This window comes from Canis lupus, chromosome 2 (genome assembly GCF_048164855.1).
Source record: "Canis lupus baileyi chromosome 2, mCanLup2.hap1, whole genome shotgun sequence".
In the NCBI taxonomy this organism is placed as follows: domain Eukaryota; kingdom Metazoa; phylum Chordata; class Mammalia; order Carnivora; family Canidae; genus Canis; species Canis lupus.
Window position 1 is genome coordinate 66,661,722 of NC_132839.1, and position 15,882 is coordinate 66,677,603.

A 15,882-nucleotide genomic window follows, 5' to 3' on the forward strand; every position below is an offset into this window, starting at 1 on the left:
GTGGCCCACTTGGTTAAGTGTCTGACTTTTGATTTTGGGTCTGGTCATGATTCCAGGGTCATAAAATTGAGGCCCAAGTTGGTCTCTGTGCTCAGCATGGAGCCTGCTTAAGATTTCTCTCTCTCCCTCTGCCCCCCCACCCCCATGATCTCTCTCTGACTCAAAATAAAATAAAATAAAATAATTTTAAAATGAGGATTCATAATTAAAATTTAATAGTAATTCAGCTCAGTAATATTTGGATTAGTTTTTCTGAAGAATGAGCATGCTGAGACTCTAAGATTAGCTATTTAGGAATTGCCAATCCTTTGTAGCTATGTATCTGGTAGAAAAGACGTTTGTTCAATTCTGTGCAACAAAAACAAAATTCAAAAATAGCTTCTGAAGCTCACGGAGAACTCTGTTGTCTATGCCCTCAAATTTAATGTTTTTGTGTTAATTAGAAATGACTCATTGGTTTCACTGTCTTTCAATTTTATATTATAAGTTTAAACAAATCAGTTCTGTTTATACTAGCATGCCACTGGTGGTTTTATATAGAGTTTGCATATTTGCACTCTAGGTAAGATTTTATTTGAAGATAAGACTCTACTACTGAACAAAAATAAATGAAACAAAACATGGGGGTGGTAGAGAGAATGTGAGTTCAGGGCAGATGGTCTTGGATTCAAATTCAAGCTGTGCCAAGTCCAGTGGCTGTCCCAGGACAGGGTTTTCATCAATGCTTTCTAGCCAATGGTGAATTTTCCATGTTCCTGCCTTTACAAATCAGCTGCCTACACAAGTAGCCTTAGATTCTGGAGGTTCTTCTGCTTTGCCTTTTGTTTCACAAAACATTCCATGTGAGGAGGATGCCACCCTGCATATCAATGTGGTAGCTATGTTCAAAGCCCAAGAAGGTCCTAGAAGATGAGAAACATTCATGAGAAAGTGCTGGGTAATCAGGCCCACTAGGCTCTGAGCCCAAGTGGGCAGCTCTGCTCCTTGAAAAGTTTTGTTTCTCCAAGAGGCCACCAGGACAATGCAGGCCTTATGCTAAGTCAACTGACCAGACCTTACCTCCTGCCACTAACCCCGCCCCCAGCTTTGGGACAGCCCGTAACCTTCTACCGTGGACAAAGTAACAAAGGCCAGTCTATTTCCCTTTACACTGGAGATGCCATCGGGGGAAACAGAGCATGTTTTCTTCAAAATCCAAAATATTCAGTTTTCAGTCAGAAGGCCAAACTTGAACTGGGAGGGAGTGGGATCATATGGGAGGCTCAGAGGCCTTGGCAGGTTTTCTAACTTTTGGATGGAGTTTGGGCTCCGGTGAGAGCCCTGCTGGGGGTGGGGCTCCAAGAGGAATAAGGGAACATTGCCAGAACTAGCTGGCTCAAATCATGCACATTCTTGGCAAGAAGAGAGAGTCTTTGGATGAGGAAATCTCAAGAAGCTGCAGGGAGGGTAGCCTTTTCTCTCCCTGTGTGTTTGCAAAATCTTAAAGGCAATCACATGCTTTACTAGACTTTAAGCCAGAGATCTGATTCTCTGCAAAAACAAAGCCAGAAAACAAAACCCAAATGTCTTAAATAGGTCATCAGAAAGACATCTCCTTGGAGTTGACAATCAAATTTCCTCTTCACGTTTCACTTGTAGTCACAAAATCTGTCTTGTTGCAGTGAGTAGTGTCCTACTCAGTCTCTCTGTCCTACTCTCTCTGCATGTGGCAGGCTGAGTGGCCCCCTTGGGTAGCATTTCAATGATGCCATGTCATGGCTTTAACATTCTAATTCTCTCCATTGCCTAGAAAACAAGCTTAGACTCTTGACCCTGCCATTCAAAGCCCTCTAGGTCTGTCCCAAAGATATTTTTTCAGTCTTCATTCTCTCTTATTTTCAAACAACATGTTCCTCAATCAGTTTTACATTCTGTGTCCCACTCATACATCCTGCTCTTTGTCTCCGTGCCTTTCTTTGTGTTGTTCACACCCATCTCCTGCCACCCTCCCCACCTTCCTTTCCAAGCCCAAGTTCTACCACTCTAAAATACTTATTTCAGACGCTACACCTTCTACAAAGGCTTCCCAAGAACTTAAGAAAAGCAAATTTACTCTGGGGCACTGTGCCTGGGTGGCACAGTCAGTTAAACATGCAATCATGGTTTTGGCTCAGGTCATGATCTCAGGGTCCTGGGATCAAGCCCTGCATCAGGCTCTACACTCAGTGGGGAGTCTGCTTGAGACTTTTTCTCCCTCTGCCTGGGCTCCCCCTGTTCTCTCTCTCTCTCTCTCAAATAAATTTATTTATTCGTTCATTTATTTATTTATTTTTAAAGAGAGAAAACCAAATTTACTCTAGACTTGTCCCTTCATCTATAAGTGCCTTGCTTTGGGACTGGATCTGTAACTTTCCCTTGGTTTCCTCAGCTATAAAATAAGGAAAACTTACAGGGGAGTGTGAAATTTAATTGAGAAAAACGTACAAATTTCTTAGCACAGTGCTTAGCACATAGTAAATGCTTAAAAGGGGCATTTTAAAATTTACTATTATGCTTACCATGTTCTACCTTATTTTGCAGTGACAAGAAATGTACTTTATTGCTCTACTCTGCCTTTGAAAGAATTCCTGCAAATCTTTCATAGCAAGTCTATGAAAAAAATTCACATAATCGATAATTTCAGACTTACGTGTTTACCACCACATGACACGCTGTGCTAATTCACATATGGAGTCCTTGTGGTGAGTTTAATTTACCACAGATATTTTAACTAGCCATTCTATTCTACCTGCTTCCCAAAAGAGATATAAAATCAGCATTAATAATACTAGAAATATTGTCCCTTACTCAAATTTCCAGAACATGGAGCTATCATCCCATATTTATAGAGCACTTCAGAGTTTTCAAACTATAAGTCTTATTTGATCACCACAACAAGGGATATTTAGGGATACTTAGCACTATTTTCCAAGGAAGGAAAGAAGGACTTACAGTGACCAAAGTGAGATCATCACACTAATGTCATAGCTAATGCAGAAATAATGAAATCATGTGGGCACAGAATAGATAATCAATAAGAATTTGTAAAGTGAATGGATGAATGAATGAACGAATGAATGAATGAAAGAAGTGAATTGCGTTCTGTTCTGGCTGAAAGATATAATTCATCAGGAGTTGGGGAGAGTAATATTCATCTATACATTCCTTTAAAAATTTAGGGGACTGTACATGTTGGTCCATTTCAGTTTTGACAGAGGTCCTACCTAATTTGCTTGAAGGAAAGCAAGATTTATTAGCTCCCATAAATGGGAAACACAAAGACCAAGTTGCCTGCTAAGAGTTGATTCAAGGCCTAAGTAACGTTATCAGTCCTCTGTCTCTCTCTGTCTCTGTCTCTCTCTCTGTCACACACACACATACAGTCTCTCTCACACATACTCTACCAGACACATTCCCCTACTCTGAGGAAAAGATCATACCAGCACCTCAAACTTCACATCTTTTCTGTTCTGTGGTCAGGATGATAAAGAAGTAGGGGAATGTGGTATCCAACTTAACTAAAACTGGGTCGAGGTAGTACTGTATTAAAATGATTTTAGAGTTATTTATGGAGTATCTCAGTGACAGTGTGATTTTCGTAGCAATAAGAGCTTCTGATTGCCCAGTCTAGCCTACTTAGACCAAGAAACTATAATAGTTAATTTCCTGTTGAGCATTCACCAATTTTAACCTCTGTTGTCTATACGATCTCATTGGGTCCTTTGAACAAGTCTATAAAGCAGTTCTATTATGATCATTATTCATGGGTGAGGAAAGTGAGGCACATACAATTTAAGTAATTATTTCTCCAAGGTCTTGCAGAAATTAGGTAGCAGAACTAGACATCAAGTGTAAATGGACTAGCTCCAGAGGCCATGCTCGTAACCACCACACAACTGCTGCTCAGTTACTACCTATGTGGCTAGTACATCTGATATGATTTAGTAAAAGCCTCAGTGCCTCATGAGTAGTATTACATAATGGGTGGAAAGAATAGAGGTAACAAATGTATTCACAGTGCATGATGCATGGCAGGAGGTTCAATCAATCCTACTTAATGCTCTATTCTAAGAAGATACTGATTTACGGATTCTAGTATATCCTAGGAAGCTCCCAGGGATAGACCAGGCAACAATGACAAGATTGTCAATGATTTTAATTTCTTTGTGTTATAAGTCATGGTCTCTGTTACAGGGGTTAGACATTAGTCTGTTTTAGTCAAGACTGTGAGCAATATTGGGGGGAGGGGTGTGCAAGAGACATCAATCTAAGCCCAAACTGGCCAAGAGAGAAATGCATTTGTTTTCATAAATGAAATATGTAGGCTAGAGCCAATGTTCAAACAATTTTTGCAAAAATCTGTCTTCATCTCCCAGTTCTGCATTCCTCTAGGTTGGCTTATTTCTGCAGGTTGACCAAGACAGTCATTAGAGACCATCTCTCCACATTATTATCAGTTTAGTACATTGACACCCCCCCCCCCACCCCCCACCCCACCCCCCCCCGGCCAACCCCCAGCCAAAAAAGAGCATCTCTTTCCTGAAACTTCCATTACCAGTCCTGGGGTACCCATCATTTTCTGGCTTAAGTCACACTCCCATCCCTGCTCACCTTCTATTCAAAGGGAAATCAGGGTGTAGTTACCAAAAGAAGGGAAAGGAGATCCAGGGCAAGCTAAAATGAATCTCTCCCTACAGAGCACTTTAAACAAAGGTGGAAAATTCTAATCAGTCTAGTGGAGAAAGTTCTTGAGTTTCATTTGGAGAGGGCAAACCTCATTTGAATTGGGGAAATTCCAACTCCGGCCTCAACAATGTCTCACTGCTCCTTCCCCATTCAGTGAATATTTATTTATTCAGCACCTACTATGCATCTGGTGCTGTGAAAAGAACAGAAGATAAAAAAGGAACAAAGACACCTGCTACCCTGCTAAGGCTCCCAGTCCATTGCTGGGGGCTAGGGGAGGTAAGAATTCCAATAACCATCTTGCAATTTGATAGTCCAGAGACAAATAATAACAGAAAAACTCAAATGTTAGGTATAAAACTGTAAATCACCAGAGGAGAATGTAGCAACATATTTATGTAATAGTTGGAAAGACATGTGTTCACCACAATCTTTTGGAAGGCAGCAGAATATTAATTTAGAAGAAATGCTTGATCAGCTGCTTGGGTTACAGGTCAAGATCCTCAAGGAAGGCTTAAGTATCAAAAGATGAGTCATTAATCGCTCTGCATAATAAAAGAAATTTGGTGCTCACTAGAGAGAAATGGAAAGGAGATTCGGCAAGAAGAGACACTGATAGTGAGGTGGTGGCACTTAATAGTGATGTGTCCTTCATCCTGAAACCCCACCTGTGTGTGTTCCCTCAATCTCCAGAAAACAACCGGTGTGAGTGGATTTATTATGAAAACTGGCAAATGGGCGGAGCTTCCTACAGACAGAGCGCCTGTGACTGCGCTGACATCTGGTTTGCATTTACGTAATCACAGGGTGGGGACCAACTCTCAAAGCATGACCCCAAAGGCAGAAACCATAAAAGAAATGAAGGCTAAATATGGCTACATCACACTAAACAGATTCTGAATGATTAGAATACTATAAACAAAGTTAAAAATGACAAAGACAAACTGGATTGAAATATTTTTGCAATAGAAATGACAAAGGCTTATCTTCACAAAAATATTTTTATATCATTCAAAAACAAAGGTAAATAACCCCAATAAAAAGATGGGCAGGGAACATCTGGGTGACTTACTTGGTTGAGTGTCCAACTTATGATTTCAGTTCAGGTCTTGATCTCAGGGTCATGAGTTAAATCCCTGCACTGAGCTCCACACTAGGCATGGAGCCTACTTACAAACAAAAGGAGGGAAGGAAAGAAGGAAGGAAGAAAGGAAGGAAGGAAGGAAGGAAGGAAGGAAGGAAGGAAGGAAGGAAGGAAGGAAGAAGATGGGCAGAGAAAATGAACTAACTGGTCATTTTCAAAAGGAAAAGAACATAAATGATCAATAAACATATTAAGAAGTTTAATCTCATCAATAATGGAAGAAACACAATCTACAATAATATATTAAAATACCATTTTTTGCCTACTAGGTGAGGAGAAAAAAGAATGATAATCCCCAGGGTTTGCCAGGCTGTGGGGAAATAGGCACCTTCAGATACCACACAAGAGAGAAACTTTCCAAAGAAAAATTTGGCAGTGTATTCTAAGTCCTTAGAACTTATAATTTGCATTATATATATATATATATATATATATATATCTTTAATTAAAAAAATATTTCAGAGGATTTATCCTAAAGAAATATTTAGACCAATGTGAAAAGTATGAATACAGGAGTACTCGTTGCAGTTTATTTATCAAAGTGAAATATTAGGAAGAACCTGAAATTCAAAGTCCACAGAGTGGTTATCTAAACTATGCCATGGAACACCAGACAGCCACCACATACTATGATATAGATGGATATGTGTGGACATCGGCATTAGTCCCAATGCAGAGATTATGAAGTGAAAAGAGCAGACTAGGGAGGGATGTGTATACTATGAGCCTGGTTTTGATTGTACACACAAATACCCAAAAGCACACACAGGAAAAGATGCCCAAAGGGCATCCATCAGATGGTTTACTGAGGCATTTTTGGATGATTGGACTACAGGTGCTTTTCAACTTTTAAAAAACATTTAATTGGTCTCTGTTCTGAGTATCCTAAACAGAAAGCTGGATTCTGGCATTAGCTAAGAACATAAATGCAACATGGTGGCTGTAGGTTGTGTTGAGGAAGGGACAAGTGCAGAGGGCTGTGGGGGCCCAGGGAAGAACCCATGACACCCACTGGAAACCTCAGGAGCAGATTGCAAGCTTTCTTCCTCTGTGTCATCCCCTTCCTTTAAGTGAGCATTTGCTCTCCTATCACAATGCCATCCCCTCTCCAAATGTGTGTCCTTCCTCTCCGAATCTGACTCTTGTAACTCTGCCAATGATCTGGACTGAATTTGATTCTTAGGCCCCAGGTCCACATCCAAACCAACCCATCTCCTGGCCCCAGATCTGGAGCCCTGGTCTACACCAGTGTGTTCATGCTCTTGGTTCTTGTACCTTCCACATGGCTGTTCTCTCCATCTGAAAAATCAGGATTGTTCCATGATCTCCTTAAAAATTGCTTCAATGTCAAATTCTCCAGAAATTATTATTCTTTTCCTTCTCCTCCTTCTTCTCCTTTTTCCTCCTCCTTCTTTTTCCTCCTCCTCCTCCTCCTTCCTTCCCCTCCTCCTCCTCTTCTTCTTCTTCTTCTTCTTCTTCTTCTTCTTCTTCTTCTTCTTCTTCTTCTTCTTCTTCTTCTTCTTCTTCATTAGAATACTGCAATTTAACTACTAAAAAAGAACCCCAGTAATCACATTCCACATGAAGCTATTGGAGCTCAGTGGGACTAAGTGTCTCTCCCAAGGTGTCCTAGCTATTAATGTCAGAGTGAAGACTCCATCCTGGTGCTCTGTCCCCCTACCCCATGCAATTCACCTGTGTAAGCTATGCCACAGTGTATTTGCCACACCGACCTCCCAATGTAAAGGAGAGCTTGGAAAAACCTTCTTCCTCTAGCCACCATATCACAGTCTTATTTCTTCCCTCCAACTCAAGTTCTGATTTTACTCCTGGCTTTTTTTCCCCTGCTTGCTTTCAAGTTTCTTTGAGGAATGCCTTGGAGAAAGACTTGGTAGTTGATTCTATGGTTTTGTCCAGGAATACTTCTTAGGCAGACCTAATTATCTTTCCATACATTCATTCTAGTAATGTTCTGTATCCTGCTCTTTTTTGTTTGCATGCTAGGACCTTGCCTTCATATCTGTTCCCCAATCCGCCCTTCAAGTTGGGATTTGGACATTGTGGCTCTGCCATCCTACAAGACCAAACTTCCATGACGATCTGCTCATCTGAGCTGGGAAGGATTACACAGGCTCCCTATCTGTGTCATTGCTTAAGCATAAAATCCAATCACTTTACCATGACCAATGAGGCCCTCTTACATCTAACATTGCTTCATGGGCTCTGCTTCTGTCCTCTCATCTCTGGAATGTGGCTATGTTGGGGGAACCTGCAGTGGTCCCTAGGGGGGATGAGGTTGGTTCATGCTGACCAGGGCTTAATGGTGGAGCAGGGGCCTGATGGTCAGGCACAGCCCTGGTGTTTAGGAACATGCAAAGGAGATACTTCATGAGGCTCATCCATCCCCACCATTCATTATTTTCAAGCTATCAGATTGCTGGCCACAGGAATCTCGAAAATAGCATCTGATGTTATCCTTAGCCAGTTTTCTAAGACTGATTGGTAAAGCCAGTTCCTTGACTACATCATGTACTAAGTGTTATTTGGGGAAATGCTGGGCTGGATTTTGGTTTTCAGGTGGTTCTTTGAACCAAGTATAAGTAAGGAAACGAGTCAGGAGACTCTTATCTCCTAGTGGGTCTGGACAAGAGCAAAGATCGGAAAACATAGACCAGTTAGGGGTAATTTGGAAGGTTTTATAAATGACAAGACTTGCCTCCCTGTGTGATTGGGGAAGGAGAGATGGGAAAGGAAAATCGTGAGAAATTCTTTGTTTTTGGACTGAGCAACTGCGTGGAGGGATGGTGGTATATTTACTGAGAGGCAAAGGGGTGGGGGAGGGTAGTAACCACTTTGGAACAGTTTATAGTACGTGTGAGGTGGAGAAGGAGGGAGTTCTGCTTCCAACACCTTGTGTTTGAGATGTCTGAGACATCCATGTAAAGATGCAATTATGGAGTTGTTTATGTGAGCCCAGATCACAAAGTCTGGCTGGAGTCTGAAATCCTGGAGTCAGCGACCTAAGGTGGAATTTAAAGTCCTAGGAAGGCCTGAGCACAAATACAAAAGGATTATAGAGATAACACAACATCAGAAAAAGAGCTAGGCCACCTTGTACAATTTTTCTGTGCCTCATCTTATGCATCTGTAACATGGGATTAAAAGATGCCTGGCATGTAGTAGCACTATGCAAATAAAGCTTTTATTGTTAACATTCTTACAGGTCAGTAAAAGGAGGTTGGTTGGCCACGAAGATGGAAAGGAGTGAGTGAAGTCTGAGGGAAATGTGGAGCATGTAGTTCCTTTTAGGGAATATATGCATGTGTTAGCATGTGTGCATATGCCTGTGTAGGCATGCATGCAAGTCTAAGGGTTTGTGCATGCATGTGTGTGTGTGCAGGTGGCCGTGATGTGAAAAGGGGGAACATAGACAATCACACAAGACAAAAGCCCCTTTCCGTCCTTGAGAAAATCCTCTTAGGGGAGCAGACTCTGTTTTCTTTCTATTAATAACCTTATTACATGCAAAGATACCTTTTTAAGTTGTTGTTGAATGATAAGAAACAACAACAAAATCCAGCACCACATTTGTATATAACATAGTTACAGCTTGTATAGGATACTCCTGTCTGTCCCAATCCATATTGGTCACGCACAAGCTCGTGTCATTTCTTACAACTGGGAATGGGCAATGGTCTTCAGGTACCACTTGGAGGCTTTCTAACACAATCCTGGGTGTGGACAACCAAGATATTATTTTGAATAGAGGAGGAGCAAAGTCAAAGCGGGAGGAATTCTGGAAATACCATTTTAAAGAATTCATTTAACAATAAAGAAAGGGTTCTCTATCTCATTTAATAATATAATTTTACTGAATTCTTAGATAATGTTGGGAACAGAGTCTCTTAAAACAATAATGATAAAAGTCCACAACCTTTGAAGAACACATCAAAATTTGCAAAGCACATTCCTCTCCCTTCAGCTGATTCTCTTCTCAGCCTCACTAAGGGAGGAGAGAGGCTGGTGGGGGCTGGACTCTGGAGTCCAATATGGGCCCAACTCTGGCTTCCACCTCTGTATTCATTTGCTAGGGATGTTGTAACAAATTACTGCAAACCAAGTGGCTTAAGACAACAATTTATTGCCTCACAGTTCAGGAGGCCAGGAGTCTGAAATCAAGGTGTCAGTAGGATTGGCTCCATTGGAGACTCTGCAGGAGAGCAGGTCCAGGCCTCCCACCTGACTTCTGGTGTTTGCCACTGTCCTTTGTGGTCTTAGCTTGCTCCTGCCCCCATCTGCCTTGGTCACCGCCAAGCCTTCCTCCTGTGTGTCCCTCTGTGTCTTCAAGTGGCTTTCTTTTAAGGACAGCAGCACTGGATTTAGGACCCGTCCTTCTCCAGTATGACCTCACCTTAACTATATCTGCAAAGATCCTACTTCCAAATAAGGTCTCATTCTGAGGTTCAGGGTGGATGTGACATTTTACGGGCACTACTCAACCTGGTACAATCTCCTGCCAGCTATGTAAATTGCTTAGACAGCAACTTCATTTGTAATATGTACATATTATACTGTTGAGTTGTGAGAGTAAATGAAGGAAAGTGGAAACACCCAAAATGCTGCCTAGTGTGAAGATCATCAGAGCTATGTACTGAGGGCCGAGCTGGTTCGTTGAGAGATCACATACCTCTCTGAGCCTGGTTCTTATTTTCCCATTTTGATTCAAAGCTCCTTGAAGAAAAGATATTTTCCTCTGTTTTGCTCTCATTGCTGTATCTCCAGAGCTTCCTATAACACATGGTCAATAGCAGATGCTTATTATATTATCCTGACATGAGTGAACACTAACATGAGAATAATATATACCCCACAGAAGTAGTGTCTACTTCCTAGTGCTTGATAAAAGCACTTCTATTCTCTTTTCTGACCCTCTTTTACAGCACAGACTGCAAACAGTATAGACATTCATAGAGGGATCCCTGGGTGGCGCAGCGGTTTGGCACCTGCCTTTGGCCCAGGGCGCGATCCTGGAGACCCGGGATCGAATCCCACATCGGGCTCCCGGTGCATGGAGCCTGCTTCTCCCTCTGCCTGTGTCTCTGCGCCTCTCTCTCTCTCTGTGACTATCATAAATAAATAAATTTTATTTATTTATAAATAAATAAAAAATAAAAAAAATAAAGTACTAAATTAAAAAAAATCATAAATAAATAAATTTTATTTATTTATAAATAAATAAAAAATAAAAAAAATAAAGTACTAAATTAAAAAAAAAAAAAGACATTCATAGAGATGCCTATGAGGACTGCATGCATCAGTGAAAATCTCAGGGAAGAGTCAGGGAAGGGGATGCTGAGCTCCATTTAATGCCTGGGTAGAATTTGGAGAATAAGAAGGAAAAAGGTAAATCAGCCTGACAAACTACCAGTGCATCCTGTACTTGGTCTACAAAAAGATCTTCAGAGTCAGTTCTGTATCAGGCACCATGTGTGTGGTTGCAGAAACCAAAGTAAACTGCCCTGTTCTGTTTAGTTCTTTGGTTCAGCAGAGAAAACAGCTTATTTAGGTTAATATCATGTTATAGGTCTCTGTGGGGACATTTTTCCATGATAAGAAATTTCTATATGATACTTTAGATATACACAAATGTATGAAAACTAATAATGAACACCATAGACTGCGTTAGAGGAATACAGCATTGCTAATACAATGAGAACTCCCTGTGTTTCCTCCCAATTGGAACCTCTGTCCATGATTGGTGGGAATATTGCTCAGGAAGGAAAGGATAAAGTGAGGAGAAATGACTGGCCCAGGGTGCTACATGAGGCAAAAACTCAGCTCAGGACTCCCTGAACTTCCGTAATGGGAATGGGCAAAAAAGGACTTGTGTTGTCCAGTGGTGTTTATTTATTGCTTTCCAAGCAAAGGAAATAGGTTATTATTCTAAAGGTTGTATGTCAGAGAGTGGGCATGATGATCCTTTCCTTGCTCCCTGGACACGTGTGTTCTATTATTCCCAGGGAATAATGTCACAGAATGTTGATGAGATTCTTCTTGAACCCTGAAATTGGAGGACTAGGAAGCCTCCACATTCTAAACAATACTTCTAAAAGAGGTGAAGATCAAGCATCATGCCCAAGGATTCCTAAGAGGTTTCAGAATTAGCCGCTGCCTCTGTCTCTGACCAGTCACAACACTTGTCAAGCTGTGAGAATGAGGACACAGGAGCATGGAAGATGAAGATGTTGTGAGAACTGTCAAAACTGTTTAGGATGAAATCCTCCCTTCCCTGGAAGCCAAGAGGGGAGGTGGCAAGAGGGGAGGTTGTCTCAGAGAATCACTTTTGGAGGCTAGGGCACTTCACTTGCCTATTGGATATTGCTGAACTGCAGAACCTTTAGGTCTCGCCTGGTGCTGCTATTGCAGAGGAGTGAAGCATAGTGTGCAGGCAGACTCCTAGGATGGTCCTAAGAGTTTCAGGCCCAGTTGTACACATACCTTCTCCCAGCTTCCAATTAATCACTAGTCTGGGTTCTTATGTGAAAGAATTTTTCAGATATAATTAAGATCTCAAATCAATTTGCCCTAAAATGGGGAGAAATCTGGGAGAGGCTTTTCCATGTGGGTCTTCCATATGAGACCTTTCCATGTGTGTCTAGAAATCAGAGACAGGGGCATTCAGGTGTGTGAAGTATGAGGGAGATTGGGCACATGAGAAGTTCTCTGTTGGCAACTTGAAGATGAAAGGGGCAACATGGAAGACATGCAGGCAGCCTCTAAAAGATGCAAGTGAACCTGGTTGATGCCAATAAGAAAATGGGGACCTCAGTCTTAATAACCACAAGGAACTGAATTCTGCTTGGAACCTGAATTCACTTGGAAGCAGAGCCTCCAAATGAGAACTCAACGTGGTCAACACCCTGATTTCACTCTTGTAATAACCTGAGCTGACTTCAGCTGACTTATCAGCTGATAAGACTTCACACTCACAGAATTCAGAGATAATAAATGGGTACTGTTTTTAACTGGATTGTTGTGATAATTTTGTATGCAGCATAGAAAAGTAATAAATGCCATAAGGAAGGTGTTCAAGGGCTGGGCATGTGTACCCTGTAGTTTACGGTGCTGGCTTCCAGTCTACAAGATTTGTGGATTCCAGACAATGGTACTGTATGCTTGGGCATCCTGACTTATCCCCAAATCTCTCTTATTCTCAGAGAAAGGGGAAGAACATCCTAGTGGCTCCTGAGTTCTACTTGAAGGAACACTGGAAATTTAAAAAGAGGGCAAGAATGAGGATAAGGCCCAAACACCAACCAAGGGAAGGGACACAATATCTGGTGAAGGGATGGTGAACAGAGATCCATTGCAGAAGCTGAAGAGAGATGCCACTGTCTCTCTTGAAGGGAGTGCTCAGTGAATAAAGATGTAGACCACAGAACTAAAACCATACCCACTATTGATGAAGTTGTAAACACTGGAGGCAAGCAGAATCAAAATGAATCAGGGAGTGAAAAGGTTTTTTCTCCTGATAGGGAACAAACTTCATCTTTTTTTTTTTTTTTTTTTGTCTTTTTGTGTCAGATTGTATTTGTCAGATTGCTGCCCCATATCTCCGAATCTACAAACTCTTCTGCATTGTGATCTCCCTTCCATCTCATCAGCCAGTGAAGTCTATTTTTTACTCTCTCTGAATCTAAGCTGACTCCTGTGCCCTGCTTGACCAAGAGAATACAGTAGTGGAAGTGATGTTCTGGGGCTCCCAAGACTAGATCATAAGAAGCCTTGAAATTTCTGTTTGAGCTCCTTGGATTGTTCTTTTTGGAGGTCTTTCCTTTGGGGAACCCACCCTCACACTGTGAGGAGCTCACACAACACGGAAAGACCACATGTAGGCTCTTAGGTCAACAGCCACAACAGTGCTGCCAGAGGAGAGCCAGCATAAAATACCACATGAAGAGCCATTCTGGATGTCCAGCCTTTGGATGACTGCAATTTCACACATCCTGAGCTACTACTGCCCCACTGAGCCCAGTCAACCTACCAAATTGTGAGAGATAATAATTGTTGTCTTAAGCCATGTTTGGAGGTGGTTTATTATACAGTAAAGAGAAAAGTGGAACACTCTTTTTTTTCTTTTTTTCTTTTTTTTCTATTCCTTCTAACTCTTCAAGGGAACAGAGGGTCAGAGAAGTGAAATAAGGCAGCAAAGCTGGAACCCAGGTGTATGTAACTCCAGTAAACACACATTTCTAAGGAAGTGTCTTAGCTCTGGCTGCTATAACAAAATGCCATAGGGGTGGCTTAAATAACAGAAATGTATTTCCACTTCCAGAGGCTGGAAAATTTAAAATCAAAGTGCTGGCCTATGGGATCCCTGGGTGGCGCAGCGGTTTAGCGCCTGCCTTTGGCCCAGGGCACGATCTTGGAGACCCAGGATCGAATCCCACGTCGGGCTCCCGGTGCATGGAGCCTGCTTCTCCCTCTGCCTGTGTCTCTGCCTCTCTCTCTCTCTGTGTGTGTGTGTGTGTGACTATCATAAATAAATTAAAAAAAAAAAAACAAAAAAAAAAAAACAAAGTGCTGGCCTAATCAGTTCCTGGAAAGAGCATTCTTGCAGAAGGCTGGCTTCTTGCTTATCCTCACATGGCCCTGAGAGGGAGAGAAAGCTCTCTGATCTCTTCTTAGAGGAGCACCAATCTCATCATGGGGGCTCCATCCTCGTGATTTCATCTAAATCTAACTACCTCCCAAAGGCCCTACCTCCTAATACTGTCACATCGGTGTTAGGACTTCAACATATGGATTTTGGGGGGCACAAACATTCAGCCCATCACAGGATCTTTCAGGGTCAGAGATTCACCACCAAATATCATGATCAAAAGCCCTATGGCTTCTGAACTGGATGCCTGGGAGATTAAAAAATAAATTGAATTTCTGAATGGGGGGAAGGAGCAAACAGGTCCCTGTGGGGCTGCCAGATTTCATACCATCTTAATACCAGTGCTGCCCTTGAACATCAGGAGTTTCTGGTCATTAAGCCCTGACCAGCCATTCGAGCCCACATCAGCACACTCTGAGCCAAGGACATCGTCATTGCCCTGGTAACGATTCAGGCTCCGCCGTGGGGGCCACATTCCGGAGGCCAGGGAACAGACGGAGGTGGAGAGCTGGCACACAAAGTGACACTCCTCAGAAAGCAGCCCAAAAGAAATTCACAAAAGCCCCGTTTGCCTTGGTCTAATATTTGCCATTCCAGAATTCCCCATCTGCAAACAGCAGGGTTGAGCCCGTGGTCATGGACACAGCCTGGGCTGAGTGCTGCTTCTTGCTCTTTATGGCTTTTCCAAGAAACCTGCTGTGTTCTGCAGACATCAAATGATTTGTCTTTTGAGGCTGTCTCTCTTCTACTCCTTAACATCCTTCTCCCATTCTCTTTCCACAAAAGAGCTTGAAAGAAGACAGTAACAAATTAATATTTATTGGGCACTGACTGTGTTCTAGACATCATGTTGGGTATGGAATGCTATTTTATTTGATTCTCATGATACTTCCATGTAAAAGGGCATATTACTTCCAGTGGTGGGCAAAAATAATTAAGTTCAGAGATGTTAAGTGAAATGCCCAAAGTCACACAGCCCATAAGAAGAAGTACTGGGGTTAGAACTCTGGTCCACTTGCCCTCAGCAACTTGCTCTGTCCACTTCACCTTTCCAGGAGAAAGCTGACGCAAGGCAAAAGCAGATGGAATGGGCAAAGTGGTAGGTCTCCTCTCCAAACCAGATCTTGAGATGAAAATTCTTTTTCTCATTGCCTACTTAAGACCAATCCCGGAACCACAGGACCTTATCTGAAGTGCAATTTAGGGGAAGGTAGGGTGGACACAATGTGTGATCTTTCATCACACCTTTGAGCAAACATTTTCTGAGGTCCTAAGCACTGTTACGGAAGGAGAGAGGCTAAAAAGATGAAATTCTTTCCAATCATTTTTACAAATGTCAACAGAGTCCTTACCATTGTTTTATAGCTGAACG

General features: G+C 42.0%; 1 long non-coding RNA gene across 1 annotated transcript; it reads right to left on the reverse strand.

Annotated features, from left to right (window-relative positions):
- Positions 1-560: 560 nt before the first annotated feature.
- Positions 561-14,943, reverse strand: LOC140610399 (uncharacterized). The gene is made up of 3 exons (XR_012012065.1): positions 14,839-14,943; positions 10,536-10,636; positions 561-902 (listed from the first exon to the last, which is right to left on the reverse strand). It is a non-coding gene; the product is annotated as an uncharacterized lncRNA (long non-coding RNA).
- Between the last annotated feature and the right edge of the window lie 939 nt (positions 14,944-15,882).